This window comes from Leguminivora glycinivorella, unplaced genomic scaffold, assembly GCF_023078275.1.
Source record: "Leguminivora glycinivorella isolate SPB_JAAS2020 unplaced genomic scaffold, LegGlyc_1.1 Scaffold6, whole genome shotgun sequence".
NCBI lineage: Eukaryota > Metazoa > Arthropoda > Insecta > Lepidoptera > Tortricidae > Leguminivora > Leguminivora glycinivorella.
The window spans coordinates 2,337,114-2,348,817 of record NW_025952831.1 but is presented as its reverse complement, the minus strand read 5'-3'; positions in this window follow the sequence as shown (position 1 = coordinate 2,348,817).

Below are 11,704 nucleotides of genomic sequence, written 5' to 3'. Positions count from 1 at the left end.
AGAAGAGCACTAAGATAGCCTTTTTCAAACTTCACCCTCTAAGGGGGTGAAATGGGGGTCTAAAGTTTGTATGAGAAAACCAAAATAGATTAGTACGCGGACGAAGCCGCGGGAAAAGACTAGTATAGATAAGATCGTGAATCGGTATATTATGCCTTTGTCCGTTTTCATATTACTTTGACTGTACTGTACCTATACAATTTAACGTCCCTTTGCGTGCAAGCGCGGATCCAGCTTCGTGCCCAGGGGGGGGGGGGTCACGTGGTCTATTTGTATGGCCAGCCTAGGCTCCAGGGGGGGGGGTCATGACCCCGATGGATCCGCGCATGTTTGCGTGAGCCATCACAGATGGGGTAATTACGTGACTTTTGACAACCCTAAATAATTAACGGGGATAGTCTGACCTTGAAATGCTGTCCTCCGGTTTTGTAGGAAGTGTCCTTTCTGTACCTAACTACCTTTCATGGTTGTCTCTACACACACCTTTAACCGCTTTACCATGAATTTAATTTTCGCTTGAAAGTCTTCTTTCTTGTTTTATGTAATCTGTGGCGTTACTATTGGAAAACTGCGAACACGAGTAATGCTGGTCGTTCGTTTGTAACGACAGAAAATCTAATAACCGGATACGACACGAGCCGGTACCATGTGTTTAAAATAACGAGTTTAGAATTATTCATGGTTGTAGCGAGACAAAATAACATCACGCGCGAGCGCGCGGATCCGAATACTTTCTCGCTCGCACATCACCACCTGTCACGATCAGCGGACCGATCAACCCGAGCGCGCGCGAAGGACTTCGAGCGGAGCGGGGAGCGCAGGCGGCGCGGAAACCGTAATAAAAGGCGCCGCGCGGCCGCCGATCAGTCATTTTTCCCCAGGATGTCCCTTCGGGACATCCCGGCGTTCTCTTTTGGATAAGATAGGGCATCGCTCTAAATTCCAATAACTCTTATATAAAAAAAAAACGATCAGTCATTCTCTAGCTAGCGGTCTAGCTTGGGAGACGGCCTCTGCTATCCCCAAGGTTAACCACTAAATGAGCGCGGGTCGAGACCGTCTACACGGACCGCCCATAAGTTCATACTCGGGTCGGACTTGCACTGGACATCTCCTGAGGGGCTGAGTAAGGGGTGAGAACGCCGATGCGTACCGCCCTATGCTCACTAGTACCTTTGTTTTGTAGCTAGGTATTTACCCCGCTTTGTATGATATGATATTTTGTATGAACGACCAATAAATCACTGGTTCCTACTTGGCGTCTTATTCCAATCACCCTACATTCTGGCGCCCAACGTGGGGCCCATGAATGACAGCTACAAAGAAGTACTTTCATTTGCCATCATATAGGTACCGACTGGGATATAGATCGTGCTTACCTTATAACGTTTTGTCTAGCTCCCAATATTTAGACGCAATAACAATCAGACTCTTCGTTCGTCGCGACATCTACACAACAACAACTCTGACAAGTAGCAGTACTGATAATTAACGCTATTTGACGCGTGATTGTCGCTAAATGTCACTACAAATAACCCGCATTTACGAATGAATGGAGTTACAACTCTTCCCTCACTCATTCCTTTACGGTTAGAAGTCGCATTAGAAGTTTATTTATTTATCTAAACTTTATTGAACAGTAAAAATATACAGTTACAAAAGGCGGACTTAAGATTTTAAGTTTCATAATATTGTCTTCGGTTACCGCGATAGTTACTCATGAAATAAAACTATGGAAACGGATTAAATCGCGTATAATGAATTTAAAATTCATCCCGACGTTTCGAACTCTTTACAGCGTTCGTGGCAGCGTGGTGGTGACTGAGGAAAAATTACAATATGCAAAAGCTACCCACATACAAGAAACAAGAAATATTAACGAACCATGACCACAAAATATAGATTTTGGAGGCAGGTTCACAGACTAATAAAGCTAGTTATACAATATTCAAAACATTGACCATTACTATGTTAAAAAAAAAATTAACCAATTAATCTACACAAAATTGACAAAAAAAAACTGCAAATGTCCAACACCATACAACACAAATGCCTCACAGCCTTCGTCGTGCTTGTTCCATTATCAGATGTACTACTGGATCCCAAGCCGGTGGTAAAGTAAAGCCATCTTATTTTTTTTTTTAGTATGAATAGTAAGTGATGATGGTAAGTGATGATGCGCTCTACGGTGGATCACGCTTACCTATGAGATACCTATTTACTCTTGCTTTAAAGAGACATGGATTGTACTCATGTGGGAACACAGTCTCAGGCAGGGCATTCCACTCTATTAAAGTTTGGATATTTCTTGATCTCAATGGCCTCGCGCAACATTCTGGGTATATATCGCTTCTCCTTAGCAAGAACCAGAGGCTTGTCAAACTTTATAGCATGATTGACTTTATCCATGAGTCCATGACATGACTTAAATTTCACTTAAAGAAAGGGGAAACTCGTAGTAGAGGTAACGATGTCGTACTTGTGTCCCTTACACGGATTTTACAAGAAAGCCATTTTAACGAGAAAGGACTTTGTTGAGGTCTGTTACAAAACCAAGAATGGACGAAGTTCTGTTTTTGTCATCGTAAGGTTAAGATGTTAGTATGCAGTAGTGAATCAATTCAATACCCTCTCAATTCAAACATTCAACGGCTCTCAGTGTAATACAATCAAATAATCCAAATCCTTCAAATCAATGGTGAACTGCCTGGCATCCGTTGGCTCGTTAGGTCGACGACATGCGGAAATTTGCGGGTCACAACTGGATGGGACTAGCTCAGGACCGGGACAAGTGGCGTATTAGAAGAGAGGCCTATGTTCAGCAGTGGGTGATAAAGGGCTGATATGATGATGATGATGAATTCTGCGACGCTAGACGCCGATCGAAAGGGCGCTGCTGGCTCTGTCGCACCAATACGAAAGAGCGATAGAAATGCCATTCGGCTGGACCAGGTACCTTCTAATCTGGGCGAGCAAGCTACTGCTAAGCGTGGCACTGAAGCTTGGGACGGTTTCATTTGCTCGGCCTACCCCTTTTGGAAAAAAGACATGAGATTGCATTTTTATGCTTCTCCTACGAACGAAGTACGAACTTCATTGAAAATAAGGACAATGTCGTAAGCCGTTAGCTCGTTGCGTGGACGACTGGGTCACAACTGGATGAGACTAGCTCAGGACAGGGACAAGTGGCGTACTAGAAGACATGATGATGATGATGAAGGTCAATGTCCCAAATTACCGATGAGGATAAAAATAAATATAAAAGTGTAACTTTGTAAAGTCAAAAAAAAAATTGCCTATTAATTATGCATCACTTCAGTCACTGTTTTTGAATTTCCATTTTTGTCATTTTAATGATTTTCCTGTTTGATACGTTTCTCTTCGTAAATTAATTCGTTATCTTACCTTTTAATTGGTTTCGATAAAACGGCCTTTTGTTTAGGGTTGAGTCCTTTTTCGTAAGGTTTCCTTGTTTTTCTTCCTGTTCTCTTAAGAGTTAGGCTTGAGTGCACGCTTATCTTGGGCGTGCATGACAGACAACTGAAGCACAGTTATAATAAAGAGTACTATCGTACAGTATGGCCACACCCCCTTACCGCTGAAAGTGCCGCCCACCCCCTCTCGGTTACCTCACAGTTACCGCCTGTCAAAAACGCGAACGGTCGACCTGTCATATTTCACTCAACAAGCATGGAACGCGTTCACCTACACGATTGAACTGATTGTGTGCTAGGAACGCGCCTCTTTCATATATTTGATCGCCGGTGTCCGAGGTGTGACTGACTGAAGTTTATACAAGTGTCCTGAGTCGACACTGCATAGGCTGGAAGTACGCTTGGTTGGCGCTGCACGCCCCACCGAACGCTCCGCATCGAGCGTCCACTCAGGCCACATTCAATATATAAGTTTGACATTTAAAATAAAGTTAGCACGTCGCGAGGGAGGGAGGGACAGCTGTCAAAATCATTGGCAACTTATCTTGAACTCGTTTTAAAGATTTCTGAAACGCTGTTTTCGCCAGACGACGATAATAAGGTGTCAGGTTTTTCTTACAGCAAACTTCAAAATCCACCAATGAAATAAATATCGATAAATCTATTATTGGTGGTAGTGGATTTTGCTGTCCGAAAGACCTGGCGCCTCATGGCGCAATTTCATTAGTCGATAACTCGTTCGGTATACAGCATACGGGGAGTCCCCGTAGGCGAGGTAACAACCAATGAAAGTGGTGCAATTTAATTGGTCGTTAACTCGTTCAGTATGCAGCTTTCGAGGAGTCCCCGCAGGTGACACATCATCATTGGCTTTAACGTCTATTGCAGACGTTTTATGGTGTAATATTCGAGGAGTGGTGTAATATTGGTGTAATATTCACCTTTTCTGATGACTTATTAGACCGATGCGAGACCGACATAGTCTACCGCAGGCCCTGTGACACGCGTTCCTGAAATCTCTCGTCGCACCCTGATTGTGGACCTTATCGGCTAATGAAAACGATCTCTTTTACCCCGCATGCGGGTCCTGTCGACTTATGTAATAGCGCCATCAGTATTGCGCCTGAGAAAAAACAATTCAGAATACCCTCATTATTACGACGTGGCGATTTTCTTGTAAGTAGTATAAATTATGCTTTTTAATATTAAATGTGAAAGACAAAATGAATTTGTCACGGGGTATTTTAAAGTCGCTTTAACATTTAAAAGTGACAACCCTAAAGAAGAATTAATTCTTAAAGGCGACAATGTATTGTTTTAAATGAAATTCGAACCAATTTAGGTAAGTAGATAAATACCAGCATTTATTTTGCCCCCTGGCAAGTTTACTCAAGTTGAAACATCGCAGATACTTAAAAGGAACTCTTCCTTCTTTGACAAAAGCTCAATTAAGTGTCCGTTGAGCTGTATTTCAGTAACCTATGAGAGTCCCCCATCGAGCGTGAATGCGACTAGTGGTATCTAACGCTGAAAGTGAACGCAACCGACGCGCGCGAAGGGGGGTAGATCGCGCGCTGTTTATGCAACTTTGACATCCACCCGCTTTCTTCAGTTTTCCGTGATCATGATATTCATGATCATGATGCATGCAACGGCGTCGAAATACCGGGAGTTCAACAAAAATCAAAACGGCAATCACGGTCTATATCCCGGTCAATATAAGTCTAGTAGGTAACCTACACATAAATAAGCGTATATGTCCATCTTTTGCAGTTTGGGCAGTTACAAAAACATATTTCTATATTTAGGTATTCGTTTAGATTACTTTACCTTACTTTTAAATGATAGGAATGGCTTGTTGCATTAAGTCCGCCATTTATACATTGTTGTGTATATTTTGTGCAATAAATTTTAAATAAATAAATAATAATTGGCCGCGGAGCTTCGACATGCCAGGCAGTCGATGTTGGCGAACGAGCTCAAGATACCGCCTGTCAAACAGAAGGCGCTTTAGGGTTGCAAATAGAAAAAAAAAACAATATTTTTTCAGAACTATGAAAAAAAACCAAGCATGTTTTTTTTTTTCTAAACGACAATAACGGTTTTTAATGATTTGTAACGTTTCAATAACAATACTGTACATTTTAATTCGATAAACATTCAGTATACAAACATTTATTAGGGAATCCTCGATGCAGCGTGGAACGTGGAGAGGCGGTGGTGTTGCCAACAGTAAATAGCGATAACTACTAACTACAGATTGTGTTAACATAGTCTAATACCCGTATAAAAGTATTAACTGTTCTGTAAATTTTGAGATTTCGACCATTAGAAAAAAAACATACTCCAGAAAAAATCTTATAATACACCGTGTTTCCGGTAACACTCAAAACCTCAGACACCCCAACTGATTTTTATTTTTTTAAACTCATCTAGAGTATTCATCTTTTAATCTGATGGTTACTTTTTTTTTAATTGAATTTTTAATTTTCTGTACAGCTCTACTTGACTTTTAGCTCTTCACTCAATAAAATAATTGCTAACTTCCACCATAAACCATAAAACTATTTATTTGTGTACGTTACTGCAACGACATAAGGTTTACCAATAGACAGCTAAGATGTCATTGTAAAACACTTTAAAGCTTTGTCACAGTAAACTTCAAATTGGACAGGTAATCGCAGTAAGCAAATTTAAACCCAATATTCAAAATGACAAGGTTGTAATTAGGTACGAGTTCAATTTGTTATGACTTATGATAAACATTAAGATTAAACTGACAAACAACGTCAAACTCGTAGCTGAAAAAATAATCGTCCAAGTAACCAGCCAGTATTAATACCCCTAAATACTGAAAAAGGTAAACAACCTCTAGCAATTCGATATACACAATGTTGTCTTACGAGTACAATAGAATAGGCACTTAAAAAATAACTAATAATACAAATTTAAATAAAAATATTACCCCCATCAAGATATAGCTCAATCGATTCTACTCTCGATTCTGAACAAACTGTTTTCAGGTTTTTAGTGTTAAGTGAAACACGGTGTATTATTTGTACAAAAAAACGCTAATCTGTTTAAAAAATATCTTCTTCTGGGGACTCTAATAAACAAGTGAAGCCTTTTAGTAAGAAAATTATGTTTTCACCATTTTTACATTAAACAAAAGAAAATTCATTCGGAAAAATCGTCTTAGTTCATGAAAGTTTAATTTAGTGCTCCCTGGGGTCAGACCAGTAGCCCGTTTCTCGAAAGGTACAAGCCTTGTATTACAAGTGTGTTTCCATGACAACCCATACGATTTGACAGTTCGCGCACTTGTAATACAAGGCTTGTACCTTTCGAGAAACGGGCCCCAGGTTATTCAATCCACTGGAGACGAAATAAATGGCTACTTTCTGAAACTCAAGCATTGGACCGACTATAAAATTAGATATTTTTCTTTTTTACTATCCTTGAAAGAGGTTCAAGCTCCATCGGTCAAATAATGTTTGCAACAAGAACGATACAATACGGGACCGACAAAGCACATACAAAAAACGTATCCCTGAAATGTATGGGCTTTCCATAAAACTAGATGCCGACGTATAAGCGTGTTCTTACTAACGAGGGAGGTTTAGGGAAACCTAGGTCTCTTAATTTTTTTCATCACATTTGCTTTTTAAAGGTATCATTGCGTCTACGTGTACTGAAGCATAATGTACTATTTTATTCCCAAGGGAATAATGGATTTAGTTTTAAAAATTAATACAATCCGTACAATACTTCAGGCAAAGGATGTTTCAATCTGCCAAGGATTTTTATTGCACAACCAAAATTTTACTATTAAGCTATAAAATATATTATACCGTATATAAAATGCATTTTATTTATGTTTTACAATTATTTCAGTGTGTTTTGCATTTGTTTCGTAAAATTTAACTTAGATAAATTGTTATAATTTACAATCTGACAATATGCTCTCTACTCGCGCTTGACCGCGGGCGTACGTGAGGCACCCACCGTTGCCTAGCAACGGAGAGTACAACAGACCAAAATATTTAAAGGAATGGAAAATGACCTACAATTTTAGTTAAATTTTATGATTTATATGCTTTTTTGAACGTTGCATTTAATGTATATGCAGTATTTTTGTGTTTGTTTTCGTTCAAAAAGTGTTTGTTATCAAAAACAATGGATTTAATATGAATAATCTGATGTAGATCAAGATACACTACTGGTCGCAACGCCGCCGGTTTTGCCTTATGACTGTTTCCTCTGTATTTTTCTCTCAAATGTGATGAAAAACATTGTGTGTAACTCGGGGAGTATGAATATTACTAACTCGAGTCTTTAAATCGCTCCGGCAAGCCGTCGCGATTTAACTTACTCTCGTTAGTAATATTCAACTTCCTCCCCTTGTTGCACAATGTACTATTATTTATTCACAAGAAACTTACAACTATTTTACATAAAACGATTCCGCCAAACTGAGAACTGTTAGCAGTGAGGACAGTGTGTTGGCGGACGAGAAGGCGAGCGAATCATTTGGTTGTTCCGCGCTTGCGACGAAGTCATTGCGTATTCGCCTCGCTTTCTCGTTTGCAACTCTTCAATATGATATGTGATCTTCTTCTTCTTCTTCTTCGTCGAAACCTAATGACTGAGGATCGTGACCACTATAAGTCGCTGTACGTTGCAGTGCTCTCCACTCAGGCCGATCTTTTGCCCTCCTAAAGGATCCCTGGAGCCCAACGCGTGTGACCTTCATGATTGTGCTGAACCAGCGCGTGGGTAATCCTCTTTTACGATGGCCCTCCACTCGTCCGACGATCAACGCCTTCTCAAGGCTGTCAGGATCTCGTCTGGCCAAAAGGCCAAAGAAGCCTATAATGCAGTGATATGTGATATGATGGCGTCGCTTGCTTTCAACTCGCTCGCAACACGCCACTGTAATATTGAACTAATACAAAGTGATCTCGATCCTTGGTATCTAGGCAACGTTACAATCGCTTAGATAACATCTCGATCCTTGGTACCTAGGCAACGTTGCAATCGCTTACGTAAGCGTATCATAGCTAGCTCGACAGAATCAGACTTCGTTTCGATAGCCACGTAGCGTCAACTACTGTCACTTCCACTAGACCCGCTGTAACGCAGCATATATCAGTGTCAACATATTCTGTCACCATAACTTCCCTAGTACAATACAAACTACCTACATCTTCGTTGCGAGAATTTACCGGTGTCGAATTTCCGAGTAATTATGATCCGGAAATTAAATGTTCACTGTGAACAAATATAACTAAAGGTACCTACGCATCGTTCTTGAAATAAGGTGGGCATATTAAATTAGTAGTTTCATCAGCAGTGACTCTCAAATGAGTTCTTGGCGTTTTAATACATAGTTCCGTTGTTTCTCCAATAAATTAAATAAAACAGTACGATATCTGAACCCGGAACTCGAGTAGTAGATGTAGGTGCCAAGACCGCTAGGCTTAAAAGGGCTTTCGTGTTAAAAATAGTGAAATCGCAACCGAGCGCTCGATCATACCGTGTGTAGTATCAAATTAAAGGGCTTTGCGAGTAGTTTATAAATATATATCACATTATAGGACTTTTACTACTTGGTCTAACAAAATATCAGAAAATGTCCAAAAGTGGTAATAATTGTACCGGTGAAGGCTCGATTTAAAAAAATTGGCAAAAATCAATAATAGCAATTTATAATCACTAAGGCACAACAGCAATTTAAGTAAACGTTCAAAGAAATTGTCACTTAATTTTAGGTAATTTCTGAAAAAAATTGAATTCGCCTTAGGCTAGTTTACTCTTTTTCAAAAACTTAAAATAAAAATCTAGTCTGATATGATTGAGGTACAGGATATACGAATTATAAATTTACCCGTTTTAACATTCAAAATTGTCCAAATTTTACAAATAAGATCGACTGATTCAGCTCTATACGTGCGTTTTTCTAAACGTGCATTAGAGAAAAATTCATAATTAATTTAGTGAGTTAGTTTTCAAAAATCCAGTCTTATAAAAATCAAGATAATAAGATGCTCTAACTGGAACTTGAATTAAATAAATCTATTGGATAACGGAAAGTGTAGTATTTCACCGACTAAAACTATCAATTTTACATTCTTTTGACGTTTTTTTTTAAAGCAGCCTAAGTGGGACTGGTGGTCTGGATACGTCATCCGCATGCATCCTGAAAGGTGGGCCAAAATGGTTACCGAGTGGGACCCACGGACTACCATAGATGGTGTAGGTCAGGTTTCAGGCAGGCCTAAAGGAGATGGTGCGACGACTTGGAAAAATTTTATCCGACCTGGTGAGAAAATGCGAGTGGGGTCGAGTGGAGGAAGAGAGGGGAGGCCTTTGCCCAGCATTGGGACGCTAATGCAGGCTAAAAAAAAACGATATTCGAATACCAGCCAGCCTAGCCGACGCGTCAATTTTTGACGCTAGGTGGCGATCGTAACGCAGTCTGTCTCTGTCGCACCACTACAGGAGATAGGGAGAGCTAGCTACGATAGACTTATGAAGCATAAGCGATTGTGACGTTGGCTATGAACAAGTCCTAAATTAATTTACAAATGAAAGGAGACATATTGGATCCAAAGTTAAGCTGATGGATTCTCGGAAACTATAATTATGAAACCAGAGGAATATGCCGAAAAGCATTGTCTTAATTTCGTAAAATTAAGATTTCTACGTACAACGTTTTAATCATTATTGGAATTCGCATCAAGTATTTCGTTTTAGCAATAATTACTACTCAGTCACCAACCACTGAGTACTTATTGAATAAATTTTAATTGGTTACCTACAGCCTACATAATTCATTTCCGATCAAGTTATTTAAACGATTCGATTAGAATTAGTTGTTTCTTCCGTTATATACACAAATTACGTATTATTAATTTTGGCATACGGCTTACACATAAAGTAGGTAAGTAATTAAATTTGTCAAGCATGGTATGAAATGTTGTCATTACATTCGTTAAAATAGGCTTCAAAGTATCACGTTGCAGGCGACGCAACTCTTGAAAGTTAGGTTAATTAGTTTAGGTTTAGTGAACTACTAGTACACCGGTCAAATCTTACATGAAAATCGGCTAAAAAAACAAAGTGTGATGTAAAGCTGGATTTTTGGTATGTTACTTGGAGTCCTTGGGGGAATGTAAGACTATATTTTGCAAGCAAAAAAAAAGTGTGCTAACTTCGTAATTTAAAAAAAAAGTAAAAAAAATCGGTCTTTTTTTGGTTTTTATTTTTTTATTAAAAAACTATGGGTTTTTGGTCAAAAATTGCTAAGTAATGTTGAAAGCGCATTAAATTTCAAACAGTTTGACATCTTTTTTATCAATGTCCGTCAAATAGTTTTCGAGATATGAAGCGTCAAAAAAGGTTAATTTTTGACGCATTTATAAAATGTAACGTTTTGCCAATATTTTAGACAAATATCTGCAAAATACTTCATGATATGATATATATTGCAATATAACATTGTATAAAATTTATTTTGCTTTAGTTTTAGTGCAAATAAAGGTCAGTAAGACGAATAGTTACTTTGGTAAACAAAAAAAAAATCTATAAATAGAGAAGCCAAGAGTCTGGTAGATTGGTTAAGGTAAAATAGTTTACGCTAAAAGTTTTAGGTTGAAAGTGCTATCTATTCGATCTTACTTTCTTTGATATCCGTTTATCTGAAAAAATTGTCTAAGCTAACTTTGCATCGAAGACTAATGAAGAAATAAAATACAGTAAAATTTTGAAGTTTAGTAAATTAGAAAAATAAAACAGAATTAGTTACATTTTCCTGGTTCTGCATCTTGATGGCACAACTCCTGTAGTGATAGAAAGTCCACTTGAGTTGTATTTGACCACCAATTGCTGTGGAATAAACTACGGGAACGGAAAGCGCCCACGCCAATTATTAAGATACTGGAGAAGTGGTATTCCCAGCAGAAAAACGTAGTAAGATGGAAGTCAACTCTGTCCACAGCCAGCGGGCTAAACTGGGGTGTGAGACAAGGAGGCAGCATGTCACCGGCTCCCTTCAGCGTGTACATGGATGGGCTGTCGCAGGCTTTGACCAGTACCGAGGTTGGCTGCTCCATCAATGGGCAAATGATAAATCACATCGCATATACAGACGATATGGTCCTACTAGCACCATCTGTGGGAGCTATGCGTAAGTTACTTGCAGAATGCGAGAGATACGTCAGCCATCATAACATGAGATACAATCCGGACAAGTCTGAATTTATGCTCAT